This window comes from Aotus nancymaae, unplaced genomic scaffold (assembly GCF_030222135.1).
Source record: "Aotus nancymaae isolate 86718 unplaced genomic scaffold, 86718_ANA_hifiasm-v0.15.2.pri h1tg000079l, whole genome shotgun sequence".
NCBI lineage: Eukaryota > Metazoa > Chordata > Mammalia > Primates > Aotidae > Aotus > Aotus nancymaae.
Genome location: NW_026988494.1, coordinates 19,553,483 through 19,577,843, shown reverse-complemented (window position 1 = coordinate 19,577,843; position 24,361 = coordinate 19,553,483). Strand labels below are relative to the sequence as shown.

The 24,361-nt window shown below is 43.5% G+C and overlaps 1 protein-coding gene across 33 annotated transcripts in view; it reads right to left on the bottom strand.

Moving 5' to 3' along the window:
• The window catches only part of GFRA2 (GDNF family receptor alpha 2), a 410,970-nt gene that overhangs the window by 259,853 nt on the left and 126,756 nt on the right, over window positions 1–24,361 (bottom strand). For 24 of the 33 annotated variants that reach the window (XM_064368864.1, XM_064368853.1, XM_064368852.1 and 21 more), the window contains 3 exons: window positions 20,422–22,145; window positions 18,117–18,830; window positions 16,149–16,229 (listed from right to left, as the gene is read on the bottom strand). The gene's annotated coding sequence lies outside the window, so the exon portion shown is untranslated. The remainder of the gene's footprint in view (window positions 1–16,148; window positions 16,230–18,116; window positions 18,831–20,421; window positions 22,146–24,361) is intronic. The other 9 variants (XM_064368857.1, XM_064368874.1, XM_064368873.1 and 6 more) reach the window with 9 other exon arrangements.

Genomic DNA, 24,361 nt, shown 5'->3' with positions numbered 1-24,361 from the left:
TAGCTCTGTGTTCTTGGCAAGGGTCCCAACTTAAGGTACATTTTACAATAGTCCTATTCAATTTTTATATGAGTTAAGTCTCTTTTGCCTTAAAGTAGTGGAAAATCCAACACAACTGGCTACAAGAAGTCCAGTTCTAAGTCTGGTATCAGATGTGGTTTGATGAGGGAGCTCAAACAATGTCTCAGCAATTCAAATTTTTGTCTCTTGGCTCTCTTTTGTACTGCCTCCATTCTCAGGCAAGCAAGCTCTCTTCCGGTAGTTGGAAGATGACTGCAGTGGTTCCAGATCTTATCTGCTTTCAACTTCAAATTTTTGAGGAAAAAGAAGAGCTTCTCCTGGTGGTCCCAGAGAAACACTGAGGATCACTCTGATTGGCTTGCTGAAGTTCTGTGTCCACCAATCTACAATGAGCTCATTGGTTGGGCCAAGGTCATGTGCTTCACATCTGGCGCTGGGGACAGAGTCAATCTCACCCAATAGCTGGTGGAGTAAGAATGGGAAGAGTGTCCCTCAGAGAAAATCAGAACAAAATGATCAGCAGAGGAGGGATAGATGCTGGTTAGAGAGCCCCCTGCACTCCCCAAAGCAGCTCTGCTTTTTTTTCTCATTTTTACTTTGAAGTGAGAGTGACTGGAATAATTACATCCATCTCCCTTAATAACCAAGGAAGCAAAATCTTTTCTGATTGAGTTGTCGGCCCACAGCTGGGTTTTAGATACCTCATGTTAATGTCCTACTTGGATTCCTTCTGCAGAATCTTCCTAAACTAAACTTCCACTTTTCACACCTCTTGGATTAAGGCTTCTACATTTTTCAGGTAAGATAACACTCCTCTCACTTCATTTGAACCCAAGGTTCTCTAGGAACCTTGTTTATTTACAATTTGGACTCTCGGCTCCCACTGTTTACTGTACTTAGGATCACTAGCTGCAACTTAGTTTCTTCCATCCTGCCCTAGCTGGCTCCTACTTTCTGGAGAAGACTCTTTTATCAGGTGGACATCTTTTGGTCTTCTTATTTTTTTTCTCAGAGCCCATTTTTCCTTTTTCTCTCCATGGCCCCATGCATGTATGCACTCTTGGAAATAGAGGCACATCCTGGAGAAATTAGAATAGAACCTTTTCAGCTTCTCTACATGCCCCACTCTAAGGAAATGGAAAATAAACACAGCATGTCACCCACCAAGCTGATATGAATACATGCAATTATTATTATTGGGGCTTTGCCAACTACTTTCAATAAAATAAGCAGGAGTCTCAACTTTGTCATCACATTTCAGGAAATCAGAAAACCATAAGCATGCTTAAGACTTTCTGGGAGATGATGCTACTTTCCTTGTCTATCCATTTTTTTTGTTTGCTTTTTTTTTTTTTTTTTTTTTTTTTTTTTTTTGCCAGTGGCTGGATTATAGGGGCATTGGAATCCTAATAGACCTACTCTAATGAAGACAGCCTTCTGAACACTCATCCCTGTAGGCTCTTAATAAGCAGGGAGATAAGAGCTGTTTACTCAAGCACTCCATTCAAACCTCTAAGATTTATTCACCCAAAGTGTTTTTTTTCTCATGATTTTGATGAATTTCTCCCCAGTTCAAGAGATCATCTCATAGTAGGGAGGGTGTAGGTGTGCATGGGCTTGGAGAGTTTTTTTTTTTTTTAAATAAAGGATCTTGATATTTTTGAAAGAAAAGTGAAAGTCAAGAGGCAAAGGCCAAAAGTGAAGACGAGACAGTGGTGGGTCTTCAGCTGTGATGGAGACAGGTCTGTGGCAGATCCCAGGAGGCCCTGGGGACAGCAGCTTCTTCAATGCAGGTTGACTGGGTTGTAATTGCACACACAGCTCTTCATATTGTCTTGGTGGATAATATTCTGTGTTTACTTTCTTGGACTTAAAATCCAGAATGGCACATTTCTAGATGGTGGAAACAGCATCTTCATCATTGCATTCTCCCAAAGGACTTCACATAGCTGAGAGTTCAGCGGGTATTGATTAATGAAAGAGTGACTTACTATCAGCTTGGTGCAAAAGTAATTGCGGAGTTCAATTATTTAAAGCTTAACTCAGTAATTGTCACACTGACTGATTTTAGGTGTCATGACAGTATCAAGGTTGATAGTCTCATTAGGTCCCAAATTTTCCTAATTTATCAATAAAACAGGTATTGAATTGGACTCAGTGACATATCACACTAAGCAGGCTTTTACAAGTGGCTCTTGTAAAAAAAAAAAAAATGTTCTTCAAGCCCAGACACACCTACACCCTCCCTACTACCAGAGGATCTCTTGAACTGGGGAGAAATTCATCAAAATCTTGAGAATAAAACACTTTGGGAATTCTCCCAAGCCTGTTTGCCATTGCTTTCAATGGCAAAAACCACAATCACTTTTGCACCAACCTAATAAATGCCTGCAAGAACAAATGAATAAATGTGAAGAGAGCCACTTGGAAAAGCCTGCTCTGTGTGATATGTCACTGAGTCCAATTCAACACCTGCTTTATCGATAAATTAGGGAAATTAGGGACCTAATGATAGTATCAACCTTGATAGTGTCATGACACCTAAAAGCAGTCAGATGTGACAATTACTGAGGTAAGATAAGCTTGAAATAAGTAAATCATTTGCTTTTCCTTATTAAATCATATCCTTCTATTAAGGGGGTCTTTTTATGTGACTCTTCCAGCCTCCCAAGAAGGCAGGAAAGTGAAACCAGGTGCTGGGACTCTTTTGTGTATGATGATGCTGTCCTGATTCAGTGGTAAAGATGTCATGGCCCTGTCATCAGCCTAGTGCTGCTTCTGCTCGTGCTGTTCAGGAGTTCTCCCAAGCCTGTTGATGGAGATGCTTGGTGAAGATGGAAGACATCCACATGATGGCACACTCATGAACCCGTATGCTCCTCAGTGAACTAATAAGAAACCTAGGAAAGGGCACTGGTTTGTTTTTGGCTGGGGAAACACTGGAATCTGGCCCAGGGATCCTACTTCTCAGACCCAGAGGTATCCTCCAACCCCTCAGCTTTTTCCTCCGACTCTTGCAGAGCCTTCCTTAAGGCCCTGTGTTGGGTCTTGGGCCTCCACTTTCTAAGAGCAAGGGACAAATGCAACACTCTCCACAGCCTTTGATCATCCTAGCTTAGTAATGGGATGTCCCATGAGAGAAGGTCTCACTCTTACTCTTCCCTCCACCTCTTCCTGCAGGCAATTTGTTCTGACAAACACAGAGAAGCTGGGTAATGGGGAATGAAGCCTTCAGACAGCAGAACAGGAGGATGCGAATTGACAAATAAATAATTGTTGAATTAAACCAGAGATTCAGAACCATCAGGAGGCATGGGACAGAGGAAAGCTTCAGACTTATCCCTGATGATGGCTGAGGAAAGGAGCAAAGTACGGGGTGCAGAATGGACCCCTAGAAACTGTTGTAAGGTCTTGCTTCACTTTTTATTAGCTGTTGCCTTTAGGCAACTCAGTCGACTTCACTGGGCATGTGTTTCTTTATCTTTATTACAGGAATGGTGCCTACCTTACAGGGCTATTGTGGGAATTACCCAAGACAACTCATCATTCATTCATTCATTCATTCAAAATCTATCATCTATCTTCTATCTAATCTCTCTCTCTCTATATATATATAGATAGATAGATAGATAGATATAGATCTATCTATCAATCAATCAGTGTTAGAGAAGTAAGTGCCTATCAGAATTTCAGAGTTCCTGGCAGATATTAGGTTCTGAGAATGATACATTTGCCTTTTTCCTTGGGACCTTGGTTTTCTCCCAGGAACCATGCAGTGATGGTCTCAAAGGACTCATTCACTCTAACATTTAATAATACAGACAATCACCCTCTCAGCTCAACAAGAGTCTGGTTGTGGAAGCCGGGCTTTCTGCTTAAGGCATAAACCTGTCCCAGAAGCCAGTCTCCCACTCTGGTGCCTCTGCCCTGCCCTCCGGCGGGCTTTTGGAAACACCGCACCTGTGCAGCAGTGGTTTGGAGCCAGTTAGCATCAGCTGGCATTTGCAAGCAACATTTAAAGGTCACCTCTGATCCTCCTGCCGGGGAAACAGGGAGGGAAGGAGCAGCAGACAATGTGGACTTGGGTTGAATCTAATGAGCTTGGGCAAGAAGCTAGGAGGTTGCAACAGAGAGGACTGCAGCAGGAAGGGTTTTCCCTAGAACGACTCATGGGATAAACTCAGGAGGGGAGCCATGCCCAGGAAGAGAGGGAGGATCCACTCAGGTCTGAGAAGAACGGGGACCTTGAGTTAGTGACCCTCATCTCCCCTGGTGTGGGTATATTCAGTCCTTGGGTTTGTGTCCTTTAAGAAGTATGGCTGGGGAGGAAAAGGTTGATGGAAAATGCATAAAGAGAGGACCTCTGGGTCCTTCCTTAGAAATCCTTTATTCTGCCTGAGGGACAAGTTCACCATATGGCTAGAGAGGTTCACTGAGCATTTTTTCTGAACCAACAATTAGGACATGTATCATAAAATCTGACTAGCCAATACTCCATTAGGTAGGGGAGACTTAACGGACATCCTATTTGAGATCAAGACTGCCTTAGAAAATTGGAGACACCTGGAACCCATATAAACAGGTGATTGGGAATAGAGTGCCATTGTTCTCAGCCGAAGGAGACAGTGCTGTGGATGGAAGCCAAAAGGGCATCACGTTGATCCCGTGTTCAGAGAGCTCTTCGATAATGAGGACAGTGGGGAACACGTGCCCTCCTGTCAGCCCTGCCAGCTGTAATCTGCTCATTAGCCTCTCCTTTCCTCCTGGAGTCTGGGCTTTCTATGCCTCTGCCTTTCCCCTTACCTATACACACCAAGAGTGACCCCAAGAGTTGCCTCTTCCCCACCATGCTGAAGTAGCATCGTTATCTGGGGTAATACCTGAGATTCATTGCCTATGCCAAGAAAATTAAGGACACAGACACACACAAAGAGTGAGTTTAGGAGTGGAGGTTTAAAAGACAAAGAACGGCTTGCTCTTTTGTGAGAGAGAGGGGCCCCCAAATGGGACTTCTGACCCTGGGTGGAGTATGCTGGATTTTATAGACAGGCTTGAGGAGGCAATGTCTGATTCACATAGGGCCCAAAGATTGTTTGGACCAGGTGTGACGTTTACATAGCGCACGAAGAAACTGACTGCCCCATCTTAATCTTACTATGCAAATGGAGTCTGTATTTGGGTGGCCCCGTGTTGCCTTCTCCTTACTGTGCACATGATTGACAAGGAAAGGGGAAGATGGAGCCACCATGTCGGACATTCCTAGCCCCAGGTAGCCTTTTCCTGTTGGCACAGTTGCCAGCACTCACCCGTGCAAACTTATAGCTTGCATGTTCATGTCTGCGGTTTGATTTTCCAGGCTGCTCTTTGTTAGAAAAGAAAATGACTGGGGGGGCGGCTTTTCATTAAAAGGAAAACTTTACCGAGGACTTCCTTACCCTCACTACCTGCCTAAGTAATTTCTTCTTAACTCTGATATCAATGCCACATGCACCTGTGCCTGTCTGGTCCTGGGCACCCTCCAGCTAGGGAAGGGTCGCCTGCCTAGCATTGGTGCTGATGGCAACTGGGCTTGGTGTGGGGCACAGTAGTGATGGAAATGATCCCTCACCTCTCCCTCTCTTTTTTTTTTTTCTGAGATGAAGTCTCGCTCTATCACCAGGCTGGAATGCAGTGGTGTGATCTTGGCTCACTGCAACCTCCACCTTCTGGGTTCAAGTGATCCTCCTGCCTCAGCTTCCCAAGTAGCTGGGACTACAGGTGCGCACCACCATGCCCAGCTAAGTTTTGTGTTTTTAGTAGAGATGGGATTTCACCATGTTGGCCAGGAGGTCTCGATCTCTTGACCTTGTGATCCACCTGCCTCAGCCTTGCAAAGTGCTGGGATTACAGGCATGAACCACCCCGCCCGGCCTCTCACTTCTCTCTTAAGGGATGCATGTAGGTCTGTTCTGGAGAGGGTGAAAATTGACTCACTTTTCATTTTTTGTATGAAACCTGTCTATTGTCACCCCCTGGTACACCATATTAACCTAAACCAGTGTTGAATATTAAATAAAACACTACCAAGGCTTTCCAGCTTCCCCTCTGTTCCCAATTTCCCAGTCCTTCTCTCCACACTTGAGGTGTGCCTGGAATGCTCAGAAGTGGGTCTCTGGCCGGGAGGGATGATTCATGAAGCCCCTCCATTCCCCCAAGCCCTTTCTCCTGCCCTACCTTGTGCCCACGAGGCCGCGTCATTTCCGTCTGAGGACCCGTACGCTGTATCTTCAGGAATCCCCAACTAAAATGCAAGCATGCTGGGGAGGGTCTAGACTGCATTAAGCTAAAAGCACATTAAGCTGCTGTCAGTTTAGCCAGGACGTTTTGGCGGGGATTAATTTATCAGGCCTCTTTCAGATGTGACACTAGTTGAGAGGGATATGGATTTAGGAGAGGAGTATGGTGGCAGGGAAAAGAGGGAGAGACAGACAGGAGGAGCCCTAGGAGGGGAAGCTGACTGTGGGGGTGGGGGTAGAGGGCGGGGGTAGTGCTGGGAGGGAAGGTAAGTGAAGTGCCCACCTGGGAAGGATAAATGGTGGAGAAAGCTCGCAAGGGCTTCAGGGGCTGGCCTGGCCCACAGCTGTGCTGGGCAGGCCTCAGACTCCGGCAGTACAGACGACTCCTTCCTGGTGTTTTGGGGCCCAGAAGCCAGGACTGCCTAAGGAGTACAGCAAGTGACTGCTGGTCGTGACTCCCCAGAGGCCGCAAGCAGCCGCTGTGTTCCTGCACCCCTTTGTCCAGGGTTTATCCTCTGATCTGTGAAATGCTTTGTGCGCTCTTATTTTTACAGGCTGATCTCTGCGGGGACTTCAGCACAGCTTCTCTCTCACCTTCCTAAGCGTCGCCCAATCCCCGACTGTTCCCTCAGGGCGAGAGATTTTTCAAAAACAGAAACAAAGAGGCTGGAGTCTGAGCTGTCGTTAGCCTTGGCCCTTCCTTGGGGGCATTAGTGACACAAATCTGAGGCAGCCGCCTTTGTGGCATTACACGGAGATCATCCGAGTGACTGCAGAGAGCCAGGTCTCTTGTTTAAAGAAGAGTCCTGTTTTTTTTTTTTTTAAATTTTTTTAATTTATTTATTTATTTTTGGAAGAGAAGGTGGAGAATGAGGTTGAGGAAAAGGAAGAGAGAGGAGGAGAGTGGTGTTTACGGACTTTCTGCTATGTCCCCAGACTGTGGCAGACTTTTCACACACACCTCATTCTCTCTTGCCCCATGTGTGAGATGTCACAGTCATGATCACTCCAGTCCTGCATATGACAGATTCAGTGACTGGCCCAGCTGGTAAATGGGGGCTCTTGTTTTCAAACCAGGGCAGTCTGACTCCAGAGGGGAGGAAATCAATGAGAGAAGAGCGAAGTGGAAGGAGAAAGAAAAGAAAAGGCTGCTTCTGGTAGAATTAAGTCTCTGCCACACTCTGGCCCATGTTTACAGGACAGTGCAGATGGGATGAGGTGGAGATTCTGGGATATCTTCCACTTTAGGGACTCACCCCAAATTCTTTCTCGTCCAAGATCCTTCTCTTGGGGTCTGGATCGGGACCCGTTGCTGATAACAATTCCATCACCCTTCTCATCTTGAGACCTGCGGCATTCAAAACATCTTACTCTTGCCAGTGTGAGCTCAGGTCCTAGGATACTTTCAAGTCAAAAAAAATTTCCTATGGGCTGATACCCCAATAGATAAAATAAAGGGGTGAAGTAGATAAAACTAGGCAAGAAAATCATAACTAGGCAAGAAAATCATGACTAGTCAACTGAGTCATAAGAGGCAGGATCACCTTCCCTCCACAGGGCTGGTTATTAATACTCAGAATTCTTATCCATTCATTAGTGTGGCAGGCACTGTCTAGTGACAGGTTAATTACACAGTTCTGGGTAATTAGAAAGTAAATATATGTTAAGAGAACACCACTGTCAAGATAAAAGCTGTCTATTAGAAAGCCCTCTTGCATGGCAAATTCCACCTTCATCTTTTCGACCTGAAAGGATTTTTTTTTCATTGTTGTCTTGAGAAAAATCTCTGCTGCTCCCTCTAGCTAAGATGTATTTAGGTCTGCTTCTTCCTCATCTGCTTTTCCTTCCACCTTGGTAATGCACCTTGCTCACTTAATTTGGAGCTCTGTTTCTTTTCTGAATAGATATCTCTAGCGTCAAGCCCTTGCAAGTGAGACTTACAGCTCTAGTGTGGTCTAGAGGGGTTTGGGAGAAATTCCTGATTTCTCTGGGGCTGGGTGAAGTGAAGGGCAGGAGGGTAGAAAAGAAGATGACCCCATTGAGCAACAATTCTACTTCTTCTGTTGCTGCATGGCTAGGTGAAATGGAGGAGCCTCTTAGACTGTTCCAATGGAAAGCGTGGGTGCCATTGAAGCAGTGACACCCTAGGAGTTAGAGATCCATTTAGTCATTAATCCTACCCGCAAGGACAGTGCAGAGCTGGTCTCTGCAGGCTTTTCTCATGCTTTCTCTCTGAGGGTGAGCTCCCTTCCATCCACTAGGATCTGGAACTCTGAAGTCATAGAAAGATCCATGGATAAGACCCCACAGGTGTGGCTCTGCCCACCTACAATGGCCAGAGACCACACAATCCTGACTGAGGATTTGAACAACAATCACAACCATGTAAATCAGGCTTATTCTAGGTGAGGTGTAATGAATGACCGTCTCCACCGATAGGAAGCTGCCGGCTACTGTTTTCACAGGAGTCTCAGCAGGAAAGTGCTCTACGGTGTAAACATTTCTGTGTAGTTTTAAGTTATTTGGTTCAAGTTGCTTTAGAATCAGGTTCTAGAGTTTTTCTAAAATACCATTCATTCCTGGTTTGCTCTAGTATAGGGGATTAGTAAGTTCGGCTAAGCTCTCAGGTCTCCTCCATGAGGCATGTATTGGAAACTTGAGTACTTAGCTCAAAACTCAAGTTGGGCCATTTCTGCATCTTTACCTCCCTCCCCACCCTAGCAGGCCTAGGGAATTCATTTTAAAATACCAGGGAAAAGCCAGATGAGTGTCCGCCTCTATCTCCTTTCTTCCTTGAATTCATCTATATATTCAACCAATGCTTAATGAGTTTCAACTGTAGCCAAGTGCTGAGCTATGTGTTGGATACAAAACTCTAAATTGACCAATCACTGCTCTCAAGGAGCTCATAAACATGATGGAAATATGAATAAAGAGGCAGTTACCAGACAGAGTGGTAGGAGGCACTGCTGATGTATGGAAGTCATGAGTGTTGAAGGAGCAGAGATAAAATAACGACCTAAAATCACTTGGTCTACGAGAACACCTAATATTGCCTTGTCTATGAGAACATCTCATATTGTCTTGTCTGGAACTGCTTGAAGGATGAGATGGAATTTGCCCCGAACCAATAACTGGCCTGCTTAAGGTCACAATAGCCACAGAACCAGGCCTAGCACCCAGGTCTTCTCTTTAATTAAGCATGAGGTACCTGGCACATTGTTGGATATCAGAAGCTGGTGCAGAGATGTTGGCTAAATCTGAGTCTCAATTCTGTGTCAGGGCCGCTCTTTGGCTAGCAAGATGCCACAGCTCTACTGGGGGCCTCTTAGCAGTGAGAGAATCTTTGGATGAGGGGAAGAGAAGCTCAGAGCACAAACACTGGGAGATTAGGGGGGTCTATGGCAGAGCTCAGGACTCCCTCTGTTCACCTCAGCACCTCCCTCTCTTTGGGACAGTTCTTTCACCTCACCTGCCTCTGTGCTGTCAGGGGCTTTTCCAAATGTGAACCGACGCTCTCCTAAGCAGCCTGGCTTCATGGTGACATTCCTGACATGACATTAATGGAGAAAATGCCAAAATGCATCCCTTGGGCCCAGACACATTGATTTTTTGTTTAGATCCCTTCGCTAAGCATCAACAGCAGATGTGGCAGGTTTGATTAGGGTTTTCCACAAGGGCTTCAAGCTGGGGAGGAAGGAGTGATCAGGCTCAAAGGAATTGTGAAGTCAGGATAGAGTGGTCTTAATTCCTTAAATCATGGTGTTGAAGTGGAAGTAGGTGGTGAGTATAAAGAGAGGGTAGAGGGCTGCAAGGACTGGATGAGGAGGCACTTCTTTAAGTCTTTTTCCCATCGAGAAAGAAAAATGTATTAAGGCCTCCTTCCAAAGTCAAGTATCTGTCAAAGCTCAGGATGCTGGGATCTAGGATGCCTGTTCCCAAAAGAAAGATTATAACTCTCTTTGGGGGAAAACATTGTTTATGTATTTATTTACTATTCTAGAAAATTATACAGAGATAAGGTCTCACTATGTTGCCCAGGCTGCTCTTAAACTCCTGGGCTCAAATGATCCTCTTGCATCAGCCTCCTGAGTAACTAGGACTACAGGTGTTTGCCACTAGGCCCAGCTAGTTTTTAAAATTTTTGTAGAGACAAGGTCTTGCTATGTTGTTCAGGCTGATCTCGAACTCCTGGCCTCAAGTGATCCTCTCTTTTTGACCTCCTGAAGTGCTGGGATTACAGGTGGGAGCCACTACACCTGGCCAAGAAAACACCATTGAAATGCTTCCCCCTGAAACTGCTCTCCAAACTCTGTTGGTCTCATGCTTTGGCACAGGCATTAGGATAGAACCGGTGAGCACTGATCCTTTTCTTTTGTAACTAAAACTTTTCCTTTAAGAAAAGAAAATATGATAACTAGGAAATACACACCAGAGACTTCCATCCAATTAAAACTTTTCCTGTAGTCGGGTAGAGCTCAATTTGCTCTCCGTCAAAAAAACCTCAATTATTGTGAAATGCATTCCTTGCTCTGGCACCATAAATAAAGCATTTCCACAAAAGAATAATATTTATATTATCACCAGGAATAGAAAAAGAAACACACCCAATGAAAGATGCCAGGAATAATCAGCAATGCCATTTCTATTGTAGTTCTTGAACCTCTTAATGCAGCGACACACCAGCCCCAACCCCCTGGCTCGGCTCTATTTAAATATACATATCTCTCTGTGTGTATATATCTCGCTCCCTGAATATATAGAGATAGATAGATATATATTATCTCTTTAAAATATTAAAATAAATTACATCTTTGCACAGAATACAGACATTAATTCTGTTTCCAGGAGATTTGTCAAATCAGTGGCCTGTGTTTGCATAACAAGCTCTTTGGTTACGCTGTGCAGAATATAAATTACCGTGTTGTCAGCTCCAGATGAAAATCGTCAGATTTTCAGCAGTGTCGCCTCCATTGATTAAGATGAGCTTTATGTCATGTGTCCAGGTAATGCCTGTCAGTACCTCGTTCTTGGAAGTAGTTCAGGAAAACTGAAAATTTCAAAAGCTATGGAATGCGGGGTCATGCTGTGATTGGAAAGCGGCCGTCTCTGCAGCCCCACCCCCTTTTATAGAGAACAGAATTCCTTCTCTTTACCTCATTCATTGAATGTCATTCATGCACACACACACACACAGAGCCTCTTTTCTGGGTTGTGAATTATTTGGTGGAACAGTGGACAACTTCCTGCCAGATTTAGGACAAAACCTTTGCATGCATTTGGATCATTCTGAGGTTTAAGGCATAGAAGGCTCAGACCAGGCTCACAAACTCCAAAATCCCCGGAAACAGAATTTTTTCTGTCTTTAAGTGTTGTAAATAAGCCTTCTAACAACAGTTAATATTTCTTGAATGCCTAGGGTGTGTCAGGCACTCTGCTAAGAGCTTTACGTGTATTATGTTGTCTACTCTAACAATATTATGATAGGCACTGTTTCTATCTACCTATTAGAAATTAGGAAACTAAGAGATAGAAAGCTCAGGTAACTGGCCCAGGGACCAACACAGGAAGCTGTTGATCTGGAAACCGAACTCAGGTCTGTCTGAGTCAAGAGTTCAGGTGTTTGAGGCTTTGACAGGCTCATGGCACTATGCTGTGTTTTGAAACATTCTGCATCTCTGAAGACAGCCTAAGGCTTCTCTTCCGGGGCTCCAGCGTGGTCAGTTCAAATGATAGTTGACTTCCGGCTGCTCTTGTGGGCTTGAATGGGAGATTAGAGGAAAATTCTCAAACAAATTTGTCTACTTAGTGTGGGAATTTGAGGAACTAGAATGATTTAGTAATTTCCTGCTTTTCCCACTCCACTGCCTCTATTCGCCCCAATTTTTTTTTTTTGAGATGGAGTCTCCCTCTGTCATCAGGCTGGAGTGCAGTGGTGCCTTCTTAACTTACTGAAACTTCCACCTCCCGGGTTCAAGTGATTCTTCTGCCTCAGCCTCCTGAGTAGCTGGGACTACAGGCACGTGATACCAACGCCGGCTAATTTTTGTATTTTTAGTAGAAATGGGGTTTCACCATGTTGGCAAGGATGGTCTCTATCTCTTGACCTAATGATCTGCCTGCCTCAGCTTCCCAAAGTGCTGGTATTATAGGCATGAGCCACCGTGCCTGGCCTGTTTACCCAGATTTACATTGCCATCTCTTTAATGTTCAAGAAATTTGGAACTGACAGGACTTCTCAGTAACTGCATGCTCATTTTATATATGAGAATATGGAAGTCCAGGCAAGGCAAGTGACATGCACAGGGCGACTCAGTTGGGGGGAGCGCTAGGGTTGGAATCTTCCCCAGTTTTCTGGGTCCCTATGTATAGTCCAGAAAGAGTTCATCTAGACTGGCTTCGAATGGTGCAGAACCAAGCCAGGACGGGCTTTGGAGACATGCTGAGGGATGCTGTGGGCTCTGGGCTGGAGAAAAACACAGCCAGCCCAGACCTGACCTGATGCTACATCTTTGTGTTCAGTGAGTGAACATAATGGGCATTTGGTTTGCTCACCCTAGATTCCAGCATGCTAGGTCTGTAGGTGATTGTACATTGCCTTTTTACAATTGTGGTATTTCCTCATGATCATTTACAGTTGCAAAATACATCTAGAGCTGTTTTCAGAAGCTCTAAAATTTGTCTCTGCTCTGTTTCCTTTTAGAAATTTTCAGTTCAGCAAGATCAAAGGCCAATGGAGAGAACAAAATTTAACACCGATTTCAGCCATTCTTTTTCCAGTCTTGAAATTTCTCCTTCCAAATTACATTTATATCAAAAACATTTCTGTCTATAATTTTCATGACAATACACAAAAGTCATCTCTTGGTTGAGCAGACATAGGAAAACTTCCTGGGCTTCTCTTCAATGTTCACGGCCACCTTTGTTCCATCGAGCCCAATTGTCCCCTGAATAACAGCAATAGGAACAGCGATCAAAATATGTTGCTTTTATTTTCCCATTTAGCAGCAGGACTAGATTGAGCTGACACCACATGTGTCCAGATGGGTCTGAGGAAGCCTCAAACATGATTTTTAGGGATTTTCTGCTACTGAAAAAGAACATAGACTTAGGAATTAGGAAACTGGTGTGGCAGAGACTCCTGGTCGTGTCTGAAACTCACACTTCCTTTTGAATAGTAAAAGAGCGCAATTTTTAACTGAACACTTTGTTCCCCAGATACAAGGGATTTCCAGGAATCTTTTGTGACTAAGTAAGCCACATGGTTAAGTTCTAGCCAACGATCTGTAAAGGAAAGTGTCAAATAAGACTTTCAAGAAGTCTCATAAAAAGGATGTCTTGACAAAAGTCTCTCTCTCTCTCACTTTTTTTGTTCATTTGGCTGCTTGGATTGTAAAGGTGATATCTGTAGTTCTAGATAACACTTTCCAGAACCATGACATCTTAGAGATAGTGGGAGAAAGCTAGAAAGAACTCTCTCTGATGACTGGAGATGTGCCATGATACCCACTGACTGCTACCTCTCGATTTCTTTTATTTAAAAGAGAAATAAAACTCTACCATGAGATGCTACTATTTTTCAAGCATTTGTTAATCTCAGCTGAGTCTGATCTTGGGTTCAAATTTGTCTTTTTTTTTTTTTTTCAATCTATTCATTTGACAAAGGGCTAATATCCAGAATATACAAATAACTTAAACAAATTTACAAGAAACAACCCCATCAAAAAGTGGGTAAAGGATATAAACAGACACTACTTAAAAGAAGACATTTATGCAGCCACCAAACATATGAAAAAATGCTCATCATCACTGGTCATTTGAGAAATGCAAATCAAAACCACATTGAGATACCATCTCACGCCAGTTACAATGACGATCATTAAAAAGTGAGGAAACAACAGATGCTGGAGAGGATGTTGAGAAACAGGAGTGCTTTTACACTGTTGGTGGGAGTGTAAATTAGTTCAACCATTGTGGAAGACAGTGTGGCGATTCCTCAAGGACCTAGAAATAGAAATTCCATTTGACCCAGCAATCCCATTACTGGGTATATGCCCAAAGGATTATAAATCATTCTATTATAAAGACACATGCACACATATGTTTATTACAGCACTGTTCACAAAAGCAGAGACTTGGAACCAACCCATATGCCCATCAATGATAGACTGGATAAAGAAAATTTGACACATATACACTATGGAATACTATGCAGCCAAAAAATGTATGAGTTCATGTCCTTTGCAGGGACATGGATAAAGCTGGAAACCATCCTTCTCAGCAAACTAACACAAGAACAGAAAACCAAACACCGCATGTTCTCACTCATAAGTGGGAGTTGAACAGTGAGAACACATAGACACAGGGAGGGGAACATCACACACCGGGGCCTGTTAAGCGGTGAGGGCTAGGGGAGGGATAGCATTAGGAAAAATACCTAATGTAGATGACAGGTTGATGGGTGCAGCAAACCACCATGGCACATGTATACCTATGCAACAAACCTGCACATTCTGCACATGTACCCCAGAAGTTAAAGTATAATAATAATAACAAAAGAAATACAGACTGTTATTGCTCAGTTTGGTTTGATGCAGGTGAAAGAACTGACCAGACTTTGAGTTTCTGTCTCACTCTAAGGTTTTTAGCTTCTAACCACAGTGTAAACCATAGCTCTTTTTCACAGTTGCCCTGTTTACTAAGGAAATATGGGCCTTACTGCATGTTTTCTTCAGGTATTACACCTGTAAAAAGGCTTAGCTTTGCTCCACTCAACTTCGTGATAATGTAATTCTTCAAGTCACACAATCTTTACTTGCAGACACTTCTCTGAATTTTTATTTTCGTTTTTGGTTGGTCTACTTCTGCTTAGCTGGATAATTCCCTACTTTCGAGCCCTTTCTGACACGCGCTGACTTTCTAGTCAGAACATCTTTAGGCTGAACTTGCAGCTCCTCCAGCTACAATCTTTTTTACTTTCCATTTCTCTCTGATGTCTCTGTCCTGTCCCACTCAGTTTATTTAATATAGATTTATTTTAATTCAGACATATGATCTGTTTGCAGTGTTCTGCTTTGTACTCACATATAATCTCATTTGATCTTTACAATCACCTTGCTTGGAAAAGGAGGTGGGCACTATTGTCCCCACTTTTGGCACGAGGAGACACAGCTTGGGAGGAGTTAGAACCTTGTACAAGATCACACAGGTTGTTCCTGATGGGGCTGGGCCCAGAAGCTCATCCTCAGATTTCCAGTCTTATGTTCCTTTCATTATGCACCAAAATTTCCTCCCCAAATTTGAAAGCCACTCATGCAGGCTGCCTATCAATCAGACCTCACGTTTCTATTATGATTTCTGCTGCCTTCTCTAGACAGAGATTCATTCTAATCCACATTTATTTTTTGAGGATGAAGGATTTGTCACATTTTATATTTCAATAACATTTTTATACCTTTCCAAGTGCTTTCTTGTACATTATCTTATTTGATATTCACTGTATGTCTATGAAATAGGTAAGGCAAGCACTTATTTTTCTCCCATTCTGCGTATGAGGAAATGAGTGTCTGACTAATCTAAATGATGGGCTCAAGATCACAGGGAAAATTAGTGACAGAATTGGGACTGTGTCCTCTGATTGGAGAATTACTATTTCAAAGGATGGATATGGAAAGTAGCCCCCTTAATTTCCTAGACCTGATTCTATAGTGAATACCGGGTCAGACCACATGTAAGTGAATCAGGGACTCACATACTCTTTTTTGAGGTTCTGTGGGAGAAGACAGATGCTTCCTCTTCCTTACCATTCTCAGGTCAATCAATTACCTATTGAAACACTTGTTTTTATCTTACCTTGTGTCCAGCATTCTTTCGAGTACTATAGGGGCATGGATCAGTAGGGAAGGCCAGATGATGACCAATACAAAGATGACCCTGTCCAGTGCAGAAGTGAGGTTTTAGTACAGTGAAAGCTCAGAGGAACGAAGTAACAGTGTGATACGAGTCCTCAGGGAAGGCTTCATGGAGGCTTGGGGATGGTCTGGCTCTCTGGTCCCTAGAGTCTGTATAAGTTCATGGAATGAGCTCTGAACTGTATGCCAGTACACATAGTTTGAAGCTTTAGCCCGCCCACCAACCTTCTCAGTGGCCTTAGGTAAATCACTTGACCTCCTTAGACCTCAGTTTCTGCATCTTTACCATGAGAAAGTTGGACTAGCTTTGGAGTGCTTGTAATACTTCATTAGGACTGCCAAAAATAAATACCAGAGATCTGGTGGCTTAAATAATGGAGATTAATTTTTCCACAGCTCTGGAGGCTAGAAGTCCAAGTCCAAGGTGTCAGCAAGGTCAGTTTCTCCTGAGGCCTCGCTCCCGGGCTTGTAGACGGCCATCTTATTCTCTTTGTCTTCATACAGACTTTCCTCTGTACCTGTCTGTGCCCAAATTCTCTCTTCTTAACAGGACACCAATCATATTAAATCAGGACCCACCAGAATAGCCTCATTTTAACTTAATTGCCCCTTAAGGGCACTGTTTTAAAATATAATTGTATTTTGAGGTACTGGGGGTTAGAACTTCAATATATGAATTTTTGGGGAACACAGTTCAGGCCACAACAGTGCCCACATTGGACTGATCATCAGAATTACTCAGGAGGCTTTAAAAATAACATTTTTCTGAATTTAGGATCTACTGTCTAAGAATCATAAGTGAGCAATGAAGCCCTGGGATCTGCCTATTTCAGGAGGTCCCCAGGTGATGGCATGCCTGGCCATGTGTGGGACCTTCTGCACTATAGGGTCTCCAGAATACCACCATCTTTAATGACACTTGTGCTTCAGAATCCAGAAGCAGGAGGCGAGGGGACATCCTTGTAGGGGAGCTGTCTTGGAGGAGTGGGAGTGGGACAGGTCATGAGAGATCTCTAGCGAGTGCCCCAAAGGGCTTTCCCTACTCTTTGGTGTACAGAAACATTGAGCCAGATGTGGGAGAGAGAGCCACCCTTCTCTGCTAGTCACCCCCAGGATCCTCCTATTATGTTAATAAAAGAGGCTGAGCTTGGGGCTTTTGATGGTTAATTGTATCTGTTGACTGGGCTAAAGGAGTCCCAGATAGCTGGCAGCACAATATTCTGGGTGTGTCAGTGGCGGCGTTTCTGGAAGTGATTGGCATGTGATTTGGTGGACTGAGTAAAGAAGATGCCCTCTTGCCAACGTGGTAAGCATCATTCAATCCACTGAGGTCCTGAATAGAATACAAAGGCAGAGGGAGAGCAAATTCATTCTCTGTTTAAGTTGGGACATTTGTCTTCTCCTGCCCTTGGACATGGACCTTGACACGCTTGGTTCTCAGATCTTTGGAAATGGACTGAATTATGCCATTGACTCTCCTGTTTCTCTAGCCTACAGAGAGCAGAACGAGAGAGTTTTTGGCTTCCATAATCATATGAGCCAACCCCCATAATAAACTTCTCTCTCTTTCTCATTCTCAGAGAGCACCAATAGGATGTGTAAACACATCCATCTATATATAAACGTAATACATATTACACATTATATATGCATATGTATATCTATATATACACACCCTATTAGTTCTTTTTCTCTGGAGAACCCTGAGAACTCTGATGAACACAGAATTAAAACATGAGATCCCAGAAAGAATGAGAGAAGAGATGCTAGAGTAAAACAGCCAGAGATTCTTACTCAGAGAGTTCTGACCTGTGAAGCAAAACAAGAACTTGGCGGGCAGTTTGTGTTGAAGAGAGCATGAGTTTTGAAGGCAAACAGACTTGGCGCATATCTCATTTCTGCCACTCACCTGTTGTGTGATGCAGGTGACTCATCGGAAATTCCAGAGGCGTGGTTTCTTCAATACCTGAGGGGAAATAATGTCAGATGAGCAGAATGGTTATGATAACTCAATTAGGTGATGCTTGCAAAATGCTTCAGTGCCTGGCAATTAATGGGACCTGCATAACCAACCTGTATTTGCTTTTCTAAAACCAAGTTGATCACACAAACACACACACACAAACAAAGAGAGAGAGAGAAGGAGGGAGAAACAGAGAGCAGGGAAAGAATAAGGAGGAGGAATGGCAGAGGAAAGCAGGCATTCCAACATTCTGTTCCAGATCTGCAGGAACCGCTGCTTTAAGAGGGAAGTGGCTTCCCTTGTTGGGGGCTCATGTTCATTTTGTAGTTGTCAAGCCAAAGGCTTCACCCTCAAAGAGTATACCTCACTTAGTGTTCAGCATATATTCCAGGAATGGGAATATAGTCTAATTTCTGTTCCACTTGTGTTATCACCTTTGACCTGTCAATGCTAACAGCTAATATTTACGTTTAATCCATCACTTTTTAAAACAAATAAATGATTTACTTACACAGTTAACTTACAAAGTTAAGAGCTCTATCTTCCAGATGGGAAAACCAATGTCAGAGGTTAATGTAACACCTTGAAAATAGGGAGCTCCCGATGAAAATCAAGGAAATTGGGGAAAGAGAGGAGGGAAATGGTGCAGGTGGTAAAGCGCTGTGGAAAGAGCACAGAATTCATCTTAAAATGGTTCTCTGGTTGTTCCTCACGTTGGCCTTTTCTCTGCAACTGGGTCATAGATTCCTTGAGGGGAGGTACCATGCCTGGGACATCTGCATGCCCAGTGGCACTTTTGTGCCACTGACACAGAGCAAATGGGCAATGTGCATGCTTGATGGGCTGAGTGAAAGGGACAGGGACACAGAAGGAAGTGAGAGCTGCCCTAATCTTGGAGGCTGTTCCAGGGGTCAAGGTGGGTGGTCCTGAGGAAATGGGCACCCCTGTGTCTGGGAGACACTGCTGTTCTTGCTGATCATGTAGCTTTGGCATCACAAGATGGATGTGGAAGTGAAGCAATATGATGGAAGGAGCCTAACGTGCTTCTCTCTTCATAGCCCCCTCCATGCTGCGTGAGCGCTTCCAAGGAGCCCAAGGGAGCTGGTTACAGTTTAATTTTATTTCTTTTAATTTTATGAGTGAGAACCCCTGGGTTGATCAACATGAAAGAAAATGGTAATTTGCAAAGTTTCTCTTCTTCCCTGTGCACTCTCCCTGGTTGTTTACCCGAGGATAAAGTGTCTTCCTTGCAAGGTGCATTTTCCACTCAGCATATACTCTTCTGTGATTAATTTTGCCTTATTTATTTATTAACTTCTCTTCTTTAGTGTTTTGTGCTTTGTTTGGAGATCATTCTCTTCCCTTTTTATGAATTTAATCTCATTGTGGATCATTCATTTGAGGATGCAGCTTCTTAAGGGTAGGGACTGTATCCATTTGGCTAATAGTGCTGTTAGGGCTAAATGTTTCTGTCCTTCCTAAATTCCTATGCTGAAATCCTAACCCCCTCAAGGTGATGATATTAAGAGGTGGGGCCTTGGGAGGTGACTAGGTCATGGGTGCAGAAGCCTTATGAATGGGATTAGTTCCATTATAAATGTGGGTCCAGGGGAAGCTTGTTTGCCCCTTTTACCATGTGAGGATGCAGCAAGGAGGTGCTGGCTGTGAACAAGAAGAGCAAGTTTTCATCAGACACCGACTCTAATGATGCCTTGATATTGGACTTCCCAGACTCCAGAGCTCTCAGAAATAAGTTTCTGTTGCCTATAAGATACCTAGTTCAGTCTATTCTGTTAGAGCATCCTGAATGGATGATGAGAAGAGCCTCGCATTTGTACTGGCTCTTCCTGGAGTTGCAAGCCCTGACTTTCAACACCGTGTATGTTTCAGATGGTTGTCTGCACATTTTTCTTCTGCACTCCAAGAATGCAGCCTCCTCAACCCTCTGCTACAGTTGACAACCAAACATCCTGGGGGCATGGTACCACCTGTCACCTTGTAGGAGGCTTCAGATAGCCTCCTTACCATCTTCACAGAAATAATGCTTCCCTTTTTCTCTGTCCTCCTTCCCCACAGCCAAGCAGAGAGCAAAGAAAATGGGCTTTAGAGTTACGCAGCCCTAAGGTGGACCTCTTCACTAAACCTGTTGGCAAAGTCACTTTCCCATCCAGTCCCAGTCTATTATTTATTTACAAAATGGGGAAATGCCTTTTTGCAAGTGCAGATAAGGGGAAGACCACAGAGAAATCACCTAGTGTAGCGCACAGGAAGCGTGGACATGTTGCTTGGCAGCTCCCAGGCTTAGTTCGTCTCTTCTTTCACCTTCTTCCTTCTCTTTCAGCTCTTCACCAGCTGGATCTTCTCTCCCTCTTCTGGTTCCACGTGTGACTTAAAATATGGACAAAATCACAGCAAAAGGAACATACCTAGGATGCAGTAGTAAGAAGAGGACAACCCGACATTTCAGGGGAAACGGTGCCCACATTTGGGCATCTGACATTGTGACCAAAAGATGTCTTTAAATCTTCATAAGACCTTCTTACTGCCTCCACCTTCCCCAGTTAAATCCACTTGACTTCAAGCACTGGCACTTGTGATGAATCAGAAACACTGTTCCTTATTCCAAGGGATTACTTTTTTTTCTGTTTTAATTACTAGTATCGCAATGATATTTTTCCTGTCGTTTTTCTTCACAAATCTAAGTTATTTCAGTTACATTATGGTTTAAAAAGCCTTTTGGGTTCTATGTGAAAATATGCTACCCACTTCAAAACAACCTTCTGAAATATGACTGTATAGAACATGGGCTACTTATAAGTTGAAGGTGGTCTCTTATCTTATATTTCCTGAAAGTGATTTTACATGATTTACTATGTTCCTTTGAGCTGGTATATTGGGCTGGGATGGCAGGACCCTGTGGCCTGCAGAAGTGAGGTCAGTGGAAATGAGTCACACAGCAGAGCTGAGCCCAAGTTCCCAGTCTTTGGCCTCTCAGGCCACTGCCCTTTCCTGAACCAGGAGACTTTCTAAATTAGTGCCCACTGGAGGGAACTGTGCATTGTGTCTGCAACTACCTGCCTAGGTTCAGCAGAAAGCGACCCGCTGTGCCTGACCTCTAAGAAGGTCCCTCAGGCCACCACTCCTGCTGCTCTGCTCCATGACCCACATTGCCCCTTGTGGGGAGCATGCTCATTGGTCATGCCATGAGGAGGGCACAGGGCTGCAAGGCTGTGTGTGCTGGAAAGAGATGATCAACACCCTCTCCCACGGGGCCATATCACTGGCTGCTGCAAATGCCATGCTACGCTGGTTCATTTATTCAGCAGATAGTTACCAAAGCCCTGTCACGTTGCTGTGATAGGTGCCAAAAGACACAGCTGTGAGCAAACACGAAGGAGGTCCCCACTTCTACAGCGTTTACAGTCTGTTTACATTTAAACAAAGCAGCCTCACGAATGTCATCCCAGGGACAGATGAGGCTGACGGAACCAGACTGAGTCACGTGACACAGAGGAGGGTACAGTCAGAATCTTTCCTTCTGAGATCAGGGTTTTCATTTTAAAAGTATTAATTAGGCAGTCGCTGTGCCCAGCAATGTGCTAGACGCTGTGTTCGGTGAATAAGACATGATCTTGACTTCAAAGTGCTGACAATTGGTGTTCTACCATCAGTCAACTTCCGCTGTGTCACAAATCACTCCAAAACTTTGTAGCTTAACACAACAAACATTTCTTATATCTCAGGATTCTTTGGGTCAGAGCCAGGGGGTTCTTCTGGTCTGGGTTGGCTTGGCTGATGTCTGTGGTCAGCTGGCAGCTTGGCTGGGACTGGGTGGTCTACCGTGGCCTCACTCTCAAGGCAGGCAGGCAGTGGCAGACTGGCGGGTGCAGGACCTCAGCCAGGTGGCTTGTCTCTGTGCCACATGGTCTTCTCATCCTTCAGTAGGCAGTTTCTTCATGTGGTCATCTCAGGGTTCTAAAGAAAAAAAAGACACCGTAAGCCCCAACACACGCACACACTTTTTATGTCTCTGCTTGCATAGCATTTGTATTCTACATGCTTGTCAAAGCAAGTCTGACGGCCAAGCCCAGAGTTGGGAGAAGAGGGGAATATACTAGAATGTGGATAGAGAGAGGCGTGAACATATTGTGCGCCATAATGCTGTGATCTACCACTGCCACCTGAATTAAAGCATGTGATGAAGGTAAAGAGAGATGTAAGCATGGGGAGACCACAGGGGACCAAAGAGGCAAGAGGAGCGAACACAGGGGAGATTAGGACAGGATTCTCAGCAGAAGCAACTTCCTGTCTGGTGGATGACAAAGAGTTTGCCAAATACAGAGTAGAAGATGGGGCACTGAGCACGTGGATGAGGTGTCTCTTAGGGGAAGGTACGGTCTGGGACGCTCTATTCTCATTCCACCTTTTCTAGCCCTTTCCCAGCAAATGACTCTATGTTCTCCTTGTTTTCATAGAAACTATGTCTTTCAAAACAACCATTTAGCCACTCCCTCATCCCCATTTGTTCAGTATTTCCAACGGAATGCCATGAAAAAGTCTGTATAACCTGTTTATTGAATTGTCTGACGTTATTGAGGCACATTTTTTTGTTTGTTTGTTTTTTTCACTCATTGACCTTAAGAATGTTTGGCAAAATTCCCTTTTAGATCCCTTTATCACATTTAGGAAAGATCCAAAAACTTTCTGATCATTTTCCAACATAAAAGCCTAGTTCATCCAGGAATGCAATATTAAGTGGTCTGCTACTATAATTGCAGTGACATAATACTTCACATTAAATTATACAACTCTTTGAGCATTGAAAGTCTCCCTGGGTAGAAAATAAGTTTTGTGAGGGCATAGACCAATTTTCAAGTATTTACTCTTGAATTCCTAGCACTTACAAGAGTACCTAGCATATAATAGACACTCAAAACCTAGTTGTAGTATGGAATAATGAATATAATTCACAATGTTTAAAGATAGAAATAGAAAAAAAACTATTAAAAACATTTAGGATAGAATTCAAACTTCATGGCCGGGCGTGGTAGCTCATGCCTGTAATCCCAGCACTTTGGAAGGCCAAGGTGGGCAGATCACATGAGGTCAGGAGTTTGAGAACAGCCTGGCCAGCATGATGAAACCCCGTCTCTACTAAAAATTCAAAAATTAGCCAGGTGTGTTGACATGTGCCTGTAATCTCAGCTACTAGGGGGGCTGATGGAGGAGAATTGCCGGAACCCGGGAGGTGGAGGTTGCAGCGAGAAGAGATTGCACCACTGCACTTCAGCCTGGGTGACAGAACAAGACTCTGTTTAAATAAATAAATAAGTAAATAAGCAAATTTCACGATAAACATGCTAATATGGTAGAATAGACAGATATTTACTTAATTTGATAGATTAACTTGCTAGAACATATCTGTATCCTCAAACCGGATTATGCATAGTAGCGTAACACTTAAAAACCTTCACGCTGAAGTCAGGAATAAGATAAAAATGTTCATTGCTTGAGGTACTTGCCGATGTAATTAAATAGGAGAAAGAACTAAGTGGCATAAGTATTGGAAAGAAGGAGGTAAAGTTATTAGTAATCACTGGTTGCATATATTTATACCTGGAAAAGCTTAAAATAGTTTTAAACTCTAAGAGAATTTCATAGAAAGCTGGTAGAAAATGATATTCAGATATCAGTACCCATCATATATAAGAATAACCAGTTAAAGTATATAATGGAAGAAAGAGACAGGTTATAATAATGACCAGCATGATAACATAAAACATAAATATTATAAAGCTACAGTAATTAGAAGAGTGTGGTACATATGAGTAGAAAGATTGATGGATTTGCGTAGAAGGTCCAACACCAGCCCCAAATGCAGAGGGGGAGACTGCAGGCAATAGCAACAACAGGGATGACAGTGGACATGTCGGGAATGTGCTTGCTGTTCTGATCTGACATTTGAACCCTGGCAATCAGCATCCAGAGTTTATGTTCTTAACTGCTGTGTTATCATGCCTCTATTTTTTGCTGTAACATTTGAAATAAATGGCATAAAATAAATGCTTCAGTTAATAGTGTTGGAATACCTGTGTAGTTATCCAGAAAACAATTGAATCTGATTTCTGAATTACCTCCTACTCCAAAATAAATTCACCAGAAGAATTAACAGGAGTTTTCTCTTGTTGTTG